Source organism: Lissotriton helveticus, chromosome 2_2, assembly GCF_964261635.1.
Source record: "Lissotriton helveticus chromosome 2_2, aLisHel1.1, whole genome shotgun sequence".
NCBI classification, from domain to species: Eukaryota; Metazoa; Chordata; class Amphibia; order Caudata; family Salamandridae; genus Lissotriton; species Lissotriton helveticus.
Window position 1 is genome coordinate 400,648,137 of NC_136060.1, and position 12,613 is coordinate 400,660,749.

Here is a 12,613-nt window from a genome sequence, read left to right on the forward strand (position 1 = left end):
CCTCGGTGCCCTGCAATATCCTTAAAATGTACAGCTAGGGTGGTGCGGAGGGGGAGGGGGGTACTTTCTCCCATATGTTATATACATGTTCATGCTTTTAAACATATGCAATCAGACAAACCGTTACATATTTTGCAAAATAACAACATTTTGGTAGTATAATAGGGAGAGCTAGTCCGTGGTTTTCAGACATATGTCCTCCAATTCACTCCTAGGCCATCATTACAACTGCAGTTGAACAGGCGCCCGACCGCCATCGCATCGGGATGGAGGCCGCCCGACATGTAGTCGGAGGCTCCACCTGCCTTCATATGATGCGACTGCCATGAAGGCAGTAAGAAACATACCTTTTACAATTGTGGCTTGTGCTGCAGCCTGTAAAAGCCCCTCAGCACAAGCCATAGTTAAAAAAGGCATGTTTTGAAACATTCATGCACTTTGTACCAGGCACCACATGGTGCCTGACACATGGTACATGGATGTTTGGGAGTGCACCACATTTTCCCTTCTGGGCCCATAGCAGAGGCCCACGCGGGAGAGAGGTCCTGCTAAGGAACCCCCAAAGTCGCATTCCGTCACCCGCATTGTTGGGATTATGCTCCGACCGATACTCCAACAGGCCCCTTGAGCCTGTAGGAGGCATCGAGTGGTCCCTCTACCCAATGCGCTCCACCAAACAGCATCCTTATGCAGATGTCTGGGGTGGCACCACATGTGCCCCCAGGGTCACATAGCATAAGCCCACAGGTGACGGGGACCTGCTGGGGGCCTCCAAAGTCACTTTCTGATAGCTTTTTAATGGCGGTTAGAAAGCCATGAAAAGGCTGTCGGAAACTGACATCCCCATTCTTATTGCAGTGCCTCCGCACTAACGGCCTCCGTTGCAGGCATTAGGCTCAGACCACTGCCGTGACGGACTATTTGAGCCTATCTGAGGCTGTCGTCTTTCACTCAGCCTGATGCGCTCAGACAGCCGGTATCCTAATCTGGGGGTTGGACCACTGCCTCAGATGTTGGACGGACAGCCACCGACAGCTTGTGAGTGGCGATCCACCTGACATCATAATTAGACCCTTAAGAGTGGATAGCACATCTGTTAGCGGAGAGGGAAGGCGCAGATGGTGGTGTGGAAAGATGACTTTTTTCTCTCAAAAGTCGGTCAGAGCAATGTATAGGACCAGGTGAGGGCCCATCGAAATTAGATAGAGTAATAAAGGCCATGGTGGGTAAGGTTCCTTTATGACATGAAGAAGCCATACACAAAATAAAGTTAGAGCTGAACAGCTACAAATAATGTGGCATTTTCTAAGAGACATAAGCTGCTCTCCCATTGTCCATTGCCATCACTTTAAACACAGCAGTAGAAAATAACTCTTAACAACAGCTTCTTTTTTTTTCAGATATTAATACTGATGTGATGCAATGGTACACAATCCAATTCAATTTCGGGGATCAAATATGAGAGCTCTTTGGACAAAAGCGTTTTATAAATCCATTCAATAAATAATACAGAAACAGTTCTTGTCATAGCACGTAGTGATATGAAAACTAAAATACCTTTTGCTGTTGACAAATATTGAATTATGAATTTTTAATTTTATAAATTATACAACAATCACATTTCATATTTCAAAGACACTTGTATGCACAGCATATTAAGCAATGCAGGTCAATAGTTTATGGACTGGAATTAAATGTCTGAAGTCCGTCCATTACAATTTTCTATGTTTTACATTTTAATACTTGTTTAAACTTCATGTTTGCTCTTGTATCTACACACCCCTTAAATAAACAAAATGGATGCAAGTCAAAATGTCATTCAGTTAGCAGCCTCAATGAACATTCATTTTGGTACCAAAATACCATTGCCATACTACTGTATCCTAAATATTGTTTACAAAAAATATCTCCCAACTGTAGTTAATAAGAGAAGATCGAAAGCCAATAAGTCGATATTTCTTATAAACAATACTTAGTACATAATATTTATGTCAAATGTTATTTCTGTAGACGATATTTTGTGGTAAATTTTGCAATGAATTTTGAGAGTCAAATTTCCCTTTCTAGTGTCTGGTTCTTTCAATTGGATCTGGAGGATTCTGCTGTTCTTCAAATAAGAGCTCTCTGCATTGCAGTATCAGGCACCTGAGGAGAGTAAGCCAGTGCTTTGAGTCTTTGGTACACCTCCCAACTTTTGATAGAGCATGATATTTAATTTTCTTTTTGTTGCTGTTTTTGCTGATGCCTGAAAATCAACCGTTTCTTTCTTTACAAACCATGGTGTCAATATGTACAAATGTAACTGGATTGCCTTGATATGAATTTTAATTTCAGTTCATTGTCCTTCTGTTTTTCAAAGAACCGTTCGAACATTTCCTTAGATTTATTCCATACGAGAAACAAATCCTCTGTAAATTGCAGTCACAATATCACCTGTGTCTTACAGGTTTTCTTCACACCGTATTACTTTTTTCCTTACAATAGACCATTGTCAAATGTTCACAGTTCAGTGCAGTCATCAATGATTTCACACATCATTTTGTTGATTCAATGTCTAATGCACAGCTGTCCCAATTTATTTTCTTTTTAACTACCAAAATTTGGCCGGACATATTCTCTCGTCATACAAAGTGAAGACTGGGTAAAGGGTATGAAAGGGTATGGACCTTCGCCTTACCCTTATTCCTCCCACATGTCGATCAATGCTAAAGAAATATGAGCTCTTCTCAGTCATGTAATTATTGATGTCACTTGAGATGTCATCAGTAATGTAATTCATTGTGATGTCTGAAATGTAAACAGCTGTAGCACGTCTGAGGTTATGAGCAGCATGTAGTGAGGGTGTGCGTTATGGCTTGTTCAACTTTTCATGGAGAACGTCACTGGATAATCATAACATCACTTCCAGGTATGTTTTTAAGAGAATGTGTGACGTTGTTGTAAACAAGCATTTTCCCCAGAGTAAAAGTAACTACTGCATACCTTTAATAAATGTGTTTTAAGTGCACAGCTAGCTCTTTAGGTGTAGAGCTCCCAAGCTGTGCACACCCTTCTAGCAAGAGCAGTGGGGTCTGGGCACTTTTCATGGCCTAGAACTTGGCATGCATCTGTTCTAACAATCTGAACAATAATTTTTAATAAACACTGGCAGTTGTAGAATAGGGGTTAAACTCAATTTGAAAGACATTTGATTGCATAAAAGAGATGGAAATCGAAGAGACTTCTTCCGTCCATACCCTCTCTCCTACATCTTTTGAACATAGCCAACATATGCTATGAAAATCCTCCAAACCAAAAGGTCTGTATCCATGTGTTAATTGCAGTGCACGTGTGTTGTTTGGTTCGTGGTGAATTTGTGAGCCCTTTTTTGTACCACTTGGGGCTTGCAGTTATAAAAATGTGTACGCATGCCACTGGAATTTTGATTAGTAATTGGAAATCTGAATCTAAATGTATGTATTATTTGTAATGTTTGTCCCTTTGTATTCCAGGTTGCGATCCAAGACAAGGTACAATTTACTTATTGACCTGATGTATTACTGATTACTTTAGCACAACATACTTATTACTGAATCTAGTCATGATGTAATATAGTTGGTTTCTGTTTGGTCCTGAAGAATCGCCATTTGATGCTTTTGGACAGACACAGGCAACAAACATGTTGACCTAATTCTTTTTTATCACTTTTCTTGTTTATTAGGACTATTGTACCCTAGTAGAGCACCACATCTTTTAAATAGGTTAGTGAGCCTGATAAGTAAAGAAATCTTATTGAACATCACTAGACCTATTTTAGCTGACTTTTGTGACACCACTTTACACACACTACTAAAGTACACACACCCCTACTTCATCATACAGCTCTAAAAAGATCTCCGGCAAAGACCCCCCTCCTGAGTGCCCGTCGGGCATTGCAGCGCTGGCCCGATGAGGAGCTAGCCCAGTGATGACGCATGAGACCCTATGGGGTGTGTGAGGGCACTTGCTCCTAGTGGAGCTCTTTCCCTGAACTGGAACACTAACGTACCTCCTTTCTCTGGATCCTGAGGAATCTAACACCCTCTGTTTACCGGTAGATCCCTAACATATACATAAACAATCATTGTCGATGTCATGTTTTAGTTCAATGTTTAAAAGCTCTGAACAACATGGATTGAGGTGGGCAGATTTAGAGTCTCACCTGTGTTCTGCAGAAGGGCTCTATAATAAGCATTGGCAAGGCCAAAAGATGTGGGTTATAACTAAAAGTGACTTTTCAGTCACGGGTGAGTTGAGACACTCAAAAAATCATCATTTATGCATTCAGTTACTAATCCCTACATTTTTACTGTGACCACACCTGGTATGTTTTTTAAATATATTGAATAATTATTGACTGTGTTTTCCCAGTACATGCCAGTGAATGCATGCCATGTTACCCCACGTTGCTTGGTAACCATGTAAACAAGAAATGCTTGCACTGTGGTCACTTTCTACCTGCAAGAGTGACAGCGCAAATCTCAACTGTGGCATGCAGTACATGTTTAGAACCACCATGCAGGGGTTGAAATGACTAATTTGTAAATGCAGACAGTGATTCACTTTAGTTTTCAGAGCTGTGTAAGAGTTACTTGTCTTATTTTCATAAAATATCCACAAGTTCATATGTTCATCACTAGCAGTTCAGAGGTATACAATAATACTGTAACATCGAAGTGATAAATTATTTGCTTAATTTGTAACTCTGCTTTTGGTGGTGGTATAACACACTTGGTCTCAATTAGAAGCTAAGTGTTGCATATGCATTCTAATATAAGTGATCTACCGTGTTTTCATCTAAAAATACATAATGGGAACACAAATGGGACAATGTAATTATCCTCAAAATGCCATGGTCTTGATAGACAGACAATACAAGCAATGGCAAACCAGAAAAACACAGGAAGGGGAACAACTAAAATGAGCTGACTCAAAGCCCCTGCAGTCTGTACACTATTAACTATGCTGATTTGAAAAATGTAATATAAGAGTCCCTGAAACAGCTATAGCTGTCTTTTGCCAGACCTAACGATGATCATATTGCAGGACGAGGGTAATTATTTGCTTTTTAAATCTAGATGCAGCTGTTGAGAGCATTATAAAAAACTTTAGTGAAATATTTTTCTCACCTTTTTCGTGGGTGACAGCAATTAATGCCTTTCTACTTTTAATTATTGAATGTCTAATGGAACAACTGTATCGTATGTTTCTGAAAGTATTTTGTGATTTGCATATTTTTATAGATGATTTGTAATTTAATGGTACTATGTAACTTTTATGGTTTTCTATTATGTGAACCGAATAAAGTTTAATGACTGACTGACAGCAATTACTCAATGAAAGTAGTAAGCCCTTTTGTACCAAGGAACAGCACCGGAAATGCTGTACAATGCAGCACACTTATATTCTCATAATACAGTTGAAAATGCTTTTGAGCTTCTTACTTCTTAGAAGTCCGTTTTTGATTTTTTAACATCACTGGTAATATTATTATGAATGCACTAGAAAAGGCGTGTCAATAAGGTTTTGTGTGCTATATATAATACAGCCTTGCTGCACAGTGTGATATACCTTCTCAAATTCTACAATTATAGTATTAGAATTCACAAACAAAAATTACTTGAACACACTGTGTGACTTTTTTTCTGTCATTCTAATTCATCAAGGCACTTATTTACCGTCACACAGAAGTAACAAAGATGTTATGCACTTACATGAGTTACCAATGGTGCTGGGTGTCCCATCAAAATACAAAATTCATTGAAAAATATGTGTTAATGTATAGCAACCTTATGACATTAAAAATGGTCAAAAAGAATCCCATTACGGAGCCCTTAGTTCTGGCCTACGTTTGAAGTTGTGTGTTATCACTTAACTTCATGGTAGAATTATTCTAAAAGAAATCAGCTTTCTGTATTTGGGGATGTTCCTGTAACTTCCTACATGACCACGTGGTGGGAATTTCTGAAACCGTAGGCTGCACTTCCTCAGTCACATCATCCATCTAAATGAATAAAGAATGAGAGGATATTGTAGCTCTATTTAGAAGACCTCTAGAATCAGATATAGCACTTAACTCCCCTAGCACTATTTAAATGAATTGCTAAAAGACAAAGTTGTTTTGAGGTCTATTAAATTATTTCACAAACAAAGTTCACCAAAGTAGACTTTTGATGCCTTTTTTAAAAATAGTTTATTTCTTTTATTCTTTCCAAACACAACTGGTTAACATGTGTTTTGCGTTCAATACAATCATGTAAGTTTTATCAGGGCCAAAGACACTTTTAGGCATTAAACTGCTGATATGTGTCATACTTCTATCTCATCATCTAAGCTAGTGTCTCTCCTTATTTCACTGGAAGGATATTTCTGTTTTTCCATTCTGATAGTAGAATGGTAAATTGGATTAAAAAGCTGTACCATCAACCCGCATGATAACCATCTTCCATTAACCGGGTCTCAGTACTCAAACAGATTTCTTCAGTGACACCATCACTATTCACTTGTATTAAAGTGAACTTTAATATTTGAAAAACAGAAATCTATATATTTTATTCTTGTAGGAAGCAGTCCTTTACTTCTTCGATTGTCTATCGTAATACAGAGGTATCGTCTTAAGCTGTCTAGGTTAATACAGTGGTATAATTTTCATACTAACTGAGTCCCTATCCTTCTTTTATGGAAAGTGGTAAGATCTGAACAAGGCAAACCAATTAGGTAATTAAATAACCCATGAGCTGTATAACCCTCTATGGGAAACTGATAGCACTGAGTTCTTTAATACACTTATGGCACTTCAATCAACATATTGTGAAAATCTTAAGTTCTTCAGCAAGCCCAGAAGGTCTCCAAAAATCCAAATCTAAATAAATGATGTCATCTAGTAGGTGGCAAAGTGTGTATTCTTATCAGCGCATGTAGGACTTCCACTAGCCCTACAGAGTTAGATTTAGCAATAGTACAACTGCTTTTTAAATAGTTGTCACTGGATCCATTAGAACAGTGTAATGTTATGATTTCCACATTACTACTACAATGCTTTATAGAAACAAACAAGGCTTTGTATTCCCATCAAACAGGATGAACACATAGGTGAATGTAACCTCTATAATGAACAACCTCAGAATGATAGTTGGTGATGGTTCTGGCACATCAACGTAAATTGATCTTTCAGCATCATTCAACACTGACAACCATTAGCTTTTAATTCAATGTCTGTCAGACTGTGGAATTATAGATCATTCTTTTCACCATGATGGAGCTACTTTCGTTCCACAAAAATCTCTAAACTCTACTCTTATCTCCTGCCCTATTTGCCAGACATAAATCAAAGTACCTAAATGTGCCAGCACACCCTGTACATGGGTAAAAGTGTGCTTAATAAAAGACAAATCAATAAATTACGCCCATAGCTGGATGAAGTTGTTTCGATTAGATAGTTTCCAATCTGTGGAACAAGATTCTTACACCTCCCATTCTAGAGCAGTATGTTGGGGTGTTCAAAGGGTTTCTTACAAATCTCCTCTGGTGTAAAACATGTTTCTGAGATCTCTGTCCTGTCTAATCTACATCCGTTCTCTGCACTGGACATTTTTAGATGATTGAAAACATCCTAAACATATTTCCGTAAAAATGAAAGGTCTTGTGTATGTTTCAGGTTTAAGAGTAAGGGACTTGCGTCCTTTAGTTGAATCAGACCTTTCACTTGCCCACAAATAGCATCTGTACTCGAAGCTTGTTTATTTTAGTCACTAGTGCTGAGAATACTTGTGTTCCTATCATTTCTGAAAGAATGGTAATGGAAAAGTCCTGTCTTGATTTTGTCAATACTGTTTCTTTGGGCCTTACTTTTCCCATCTCCCATAGATCACACCCTACTGCACATACCAAGGCTTCAGTATCGAGAAAAAAAGCCTCAGATTGCTCTCAGAAGTGGGGGTCACTGATGTGTTTTTTGGGTTGAAAGAGTTGGCTCTTGTCAACGTCACCTGCTCCATTCGTCTCAGGGACATTGAGAGGCCAATGAGGGTTGGCGCAGGTGGCTCTTTCCAATGGAGCCTGTTCTATTTTCCATGGGTGAGGACTGGGGCACTGAGTGTGGCGTGTAAGAGTAGGAGAGCTCTTGCCAATGCCACCTGCTCCATTTGTCTTGGGAGCTGCCATGAAGGGCTTCCACCTGACCGGTGTGAGCAGAAGCCATTGTAAAGAGTCTAATTTCTCTGTTATCATCTGCATAAATCACAACAAGGGGAGTCTGAGATTGATGTATAATTAGGAGCTGCCAGTCTGGTGAAGAGAAGCAAGGGTGTCAAGAACACTTGTCACCAGTGAAGAAAGCCAAAGTTAACAGTGGCTCACTTCTCTTTATCCAGATCCTAAATAAAAAACTGGTAGGGCAGAGATCCAACTGCAACTGTCAGGACATTCACAGGACAACATTCTAACTAGAATTATGACATAATACATTCTGAATTGAAGCTGAACACAGTGCAGCTGTTTTCTGTGATGTATATCTTCATCAGTAAGAATTGTCACAGTGCAATTTCATGTGTATATTCAGTCATATATTTTCCAGTGTCTTCCTTATGTCCGACAATTGTGGAAATAATACACCGAAAATCAAAAACCGGCTAATCCCATTAAAATACTGCTTTCAGTATTGCACTTTCTTCAGCTGGTGGTTTGCGTATACTACTAGAACCAAATGCATTTTCTGTATCTCAACCTGAATTCTGGGATGCAGTGAAATTCTAGAATATGCAGCTTTAAAAATATGGAGATCATGACCACCATCAGGGTCACTGAAGTATGCCATTTTGGCTGCTTCATATTTTTCAGTGACATTTTGGTATAAAGGCATCATTTTTTCAAGCTAAATATTTATGAACTGGTTTCATGCAGGAGGAAATAAAGATCAGATTACATATTGTGAATGGTGCCTCTAAAATTTAAGCAGAATATGAGTGACAACCAAAAATAGGTGTTTTTCATAAAGACCTTAAAGCAATTATTATATGAATGAAGCAAAGAGTGGTGAATACTACAACTATCTGCTGATTGAAATAGTTATCCACAGTTGCATTCTTGCAAGCTTTCTTGTATGCTTTCCATTTCTGAAGCCATCCTCATCATAGACTGTTTTCTAAAGCATGTTGAAAAGCGTAGAGGAGAAATATAAATACAGATGTTGGGGTAAATAAACAGTTTGACCATTAAATAAGATCCTAAAAGTGCAGAGACTCAGACTAAAGGCATGAATTCCTACCTCACTCATGTCCCTTACCCTCACACAGTGGCATACTACATTTTGTGGAAATCAAATTATTTCATATTCAGCTGGAAATTCCGAGAGGCTGCATGAGCTGTCAGGGAATACATCTGTTAGGTTATGTGAAAGAAAAGGCCCAGGGCATTATTTAGAATTTGGCAGACAGGATAGTCTGTCACAAACGTGAAGCAAGTCCTGTCTGCTGTATTACAAGTGGTTTATAGATTCTGCCACTTGTAATGCAGCCGATGGGATATCCACCATATTTTGACTGGATATCTAATCATTCATATTTAAATAAGGGACTCGGTCATCATGTGATCTATGACAAAACTTTATAGTCGAAAAAGAGGGGTTGATGGGTTCCACCTTTGATTGTTTAGGATGACCAGCAATGCAACACCAGACAATTTGTGAGTTTGTAAATCTACAAAAGAAATGGATGATTTGCAACCGCACCAAGTTTAAGTAAGTTGGTAAAAATGCAATAGGACCAATGAATTTCCCATAGCAAATAATGGAGATAGTATGCCAAAAGTTGGTCAGTGTTATTTGTATGTCCAATAGATAGGAAGAAGAAATCCCTTGGTGGAAAAGTACGTTTGGGAGCAATGTTTGTATTTCTATTCCCAACAGAAAATTGATCCCATGTGTTAGAACATATGCACAACTAAAATAAAACCATACCAAATGTTATATTTCGGATACAAAAATTAGTAGAGTTTTATTAAAAACACAAAGTAATACAATTAAAAAAAGACATGGACCTGTCTATACCATAAAACAGATTCATATAACAAGTATTTCACATATATTTGATAAAAACCTATTTGATCTTATGGACAATACTATTACAAAATAGTAATGCAAAATTGCTCTTCCTATAAAGAGAAACAATATGGCCTAGACTCCAGATTCCATCGTACAATTTAGAGAGAGACAACGACAGACAGTATATTTTGTCATTTAAAAACACATCCATTTTTACAAATTCTTTTGGCTCGTCCTAGATCCCTTTTAATCTTTTTCTGTAGGAGAACCTGTCCACACGGGTTATGTTAAAAAGCTGCGTCGACGCGTTTCGATGGTTCTATTCAATACTCCATCTTTATCAAGACCCAAAATATGTCTCTCCTATTAATGGCACTGGTTGGTTGCCATTAAGTTTCACTCCTGTTGGCAAATTACATTGAATTAGTTACTTCATTAAGGGCAGTCAATAACTTACACCTTATCCCAAATTTAAGGAACATTGGTTCTACAATTTATCCACTGTATTGTCCCTTTTGTTGCAAACGCAAGTTCATCATATTATCACATTGTTTTTCATTATTGTACATTCCATGCTTATTGTATTGTTTCACAATGCAATTTTATTCCTACTTGCCATGTTCCTCTTTGCCCCCTGCCGTTCTATCAAATGGGCTCCAGCATAATGAATACCTTACGTTGATCATAGGCCTCCCACCATCCAGACAACACCACCCCAAACCAATTTTGTATACCTCACATGACAAATATGTTAAGTATACCGTAAGAAAGACCGAGACAGTAAATTGTGTAGGTGGGTAATTACCTTATTTCATATCACTAGGTCCTCAGATTTTATTGGGTAGGTGGACATGTCCTTATTGCGAAAAATCTGTAGAACAACAATATGTCGATCAAAGTTCCTGTCTGGAGTGCTTACATTTTTTATGTTTAATTTTTCTAATTGTTATAGTTACTGGCAGAATTACATTAAGTGCCAGTGATCTCTATATATCAGATTCCATATTACATTTTTTAACAGCACAACAGTTTGGTTATTGATCTAAAGGACAGATCTTAGTCCTATTTTGTTCTCCTTCTAGGCGAGATATAGAGTATAGATATAGAGTGCAGTAGGCACAGTCAGTCAGAGTGCAGGGCCTGGTTGGTGCAAATCAAACTTTTCCGCGGGGACCCTTCATCTTCCTCTTGTTTCAAGCAACAGATTTGAGAGGCACTGCCCTCTTAGATATTTATTCAATGTTTTTTGGTGTCACACAGTAGGGCACTCATGTCCAATGTGGTGCAGGGCAACACCCCATAGCATGACCAATTTCTCCAAAGTGTGGCACAATGGTCTACCAGTAAGCACTGTTTTTCCAAAAGTCAATATGGCTGAAGTCTCAGAAGAGAGGCAAGAGCTGGCTAAACAAACCTCCAGGATGTTTCACCTCAATTTTCTCCCTCTTCTTGGCATCTGCACATTCCTACCTTAAGCCTGCATATTGGCTGGGTTCAAAGGGTAGGGGTGAAGGTGGGCCTGGCTCTTTCTGGTTGTCCCCTCCTTACTTTGAAGATCATGGTTCATGAGTGACCCGTCCCCCCCGCTCTGGCATTCCTGAGCAGCAGAACCCTCTCCTCCCAGAATGGCTCTTCACCACAGGTGCAACTTATAACTTCATCAAAGCAGCATGGCTAATCCACTTAACTCTGACCAATCAGGGCAGATCACTGGAAGGCTGAAGTTTGGCTTAGAGGCAAGAAAGTCTTATAACTTCTTGTCAGTACATTTTAGGATAAATTCAACAATAGCATATTGTTGGATTTATGAATACTATTCTACTAAGTCCTTTAATTATATTTTCTATAACTCCTAGTGGGAGCTTAAAAAGAAGACGTAACACCAGCAAATTTCTAAGACTCAAAGCACCAGCATTCTATGTTCTACACAGGAAACCCAAAGATGCACAAGATCGCTAACACAAGATCTCAACACACCCCCTTCCTTCACATGGCAAACAAAGAAAAAAAAACAACAAGATATAAAAAAAACATCAGAAATAGAATGATTAGCACAGTTGGCAGAACACATAGTGCAAAATCAATACCTAACAACGTCTTGAAATCTAATGGGAGCAGCCTTTGCTCTTGAAGAGCTTTCCTGGGGAACATTCACATTACTGGGAACGTGTACCCTCTGACTCACCCCCACAGAAGGCACATTTATGCAAGGGGTATGGACCCCAAGTTTACCTCTTACATACTCAGCCGTTGACTCTGGCACCACAGAAACCGCACATTTGTTCCAGATCTTACCATTCTCCAATACCACCACGTGGTGTTTCACCTCCCTCACTCTGACTGGAGCAGAAAACCAAGAGAATCCCTTGTGAACAAAAACAGTTTTTTTCACCCTTACCCAGTCCCCTTCACACACTGGGGATGCCCTGACACATTCAAATGCATACTTGGATTGAGCAACATCCCTAACATCAGCCATGGAGCCCAACGTCTGCAGATCAACCACTTTTCGTGACATCTAGTCTTTATTCAGCTTGGAACAAGCCACCCTACCCC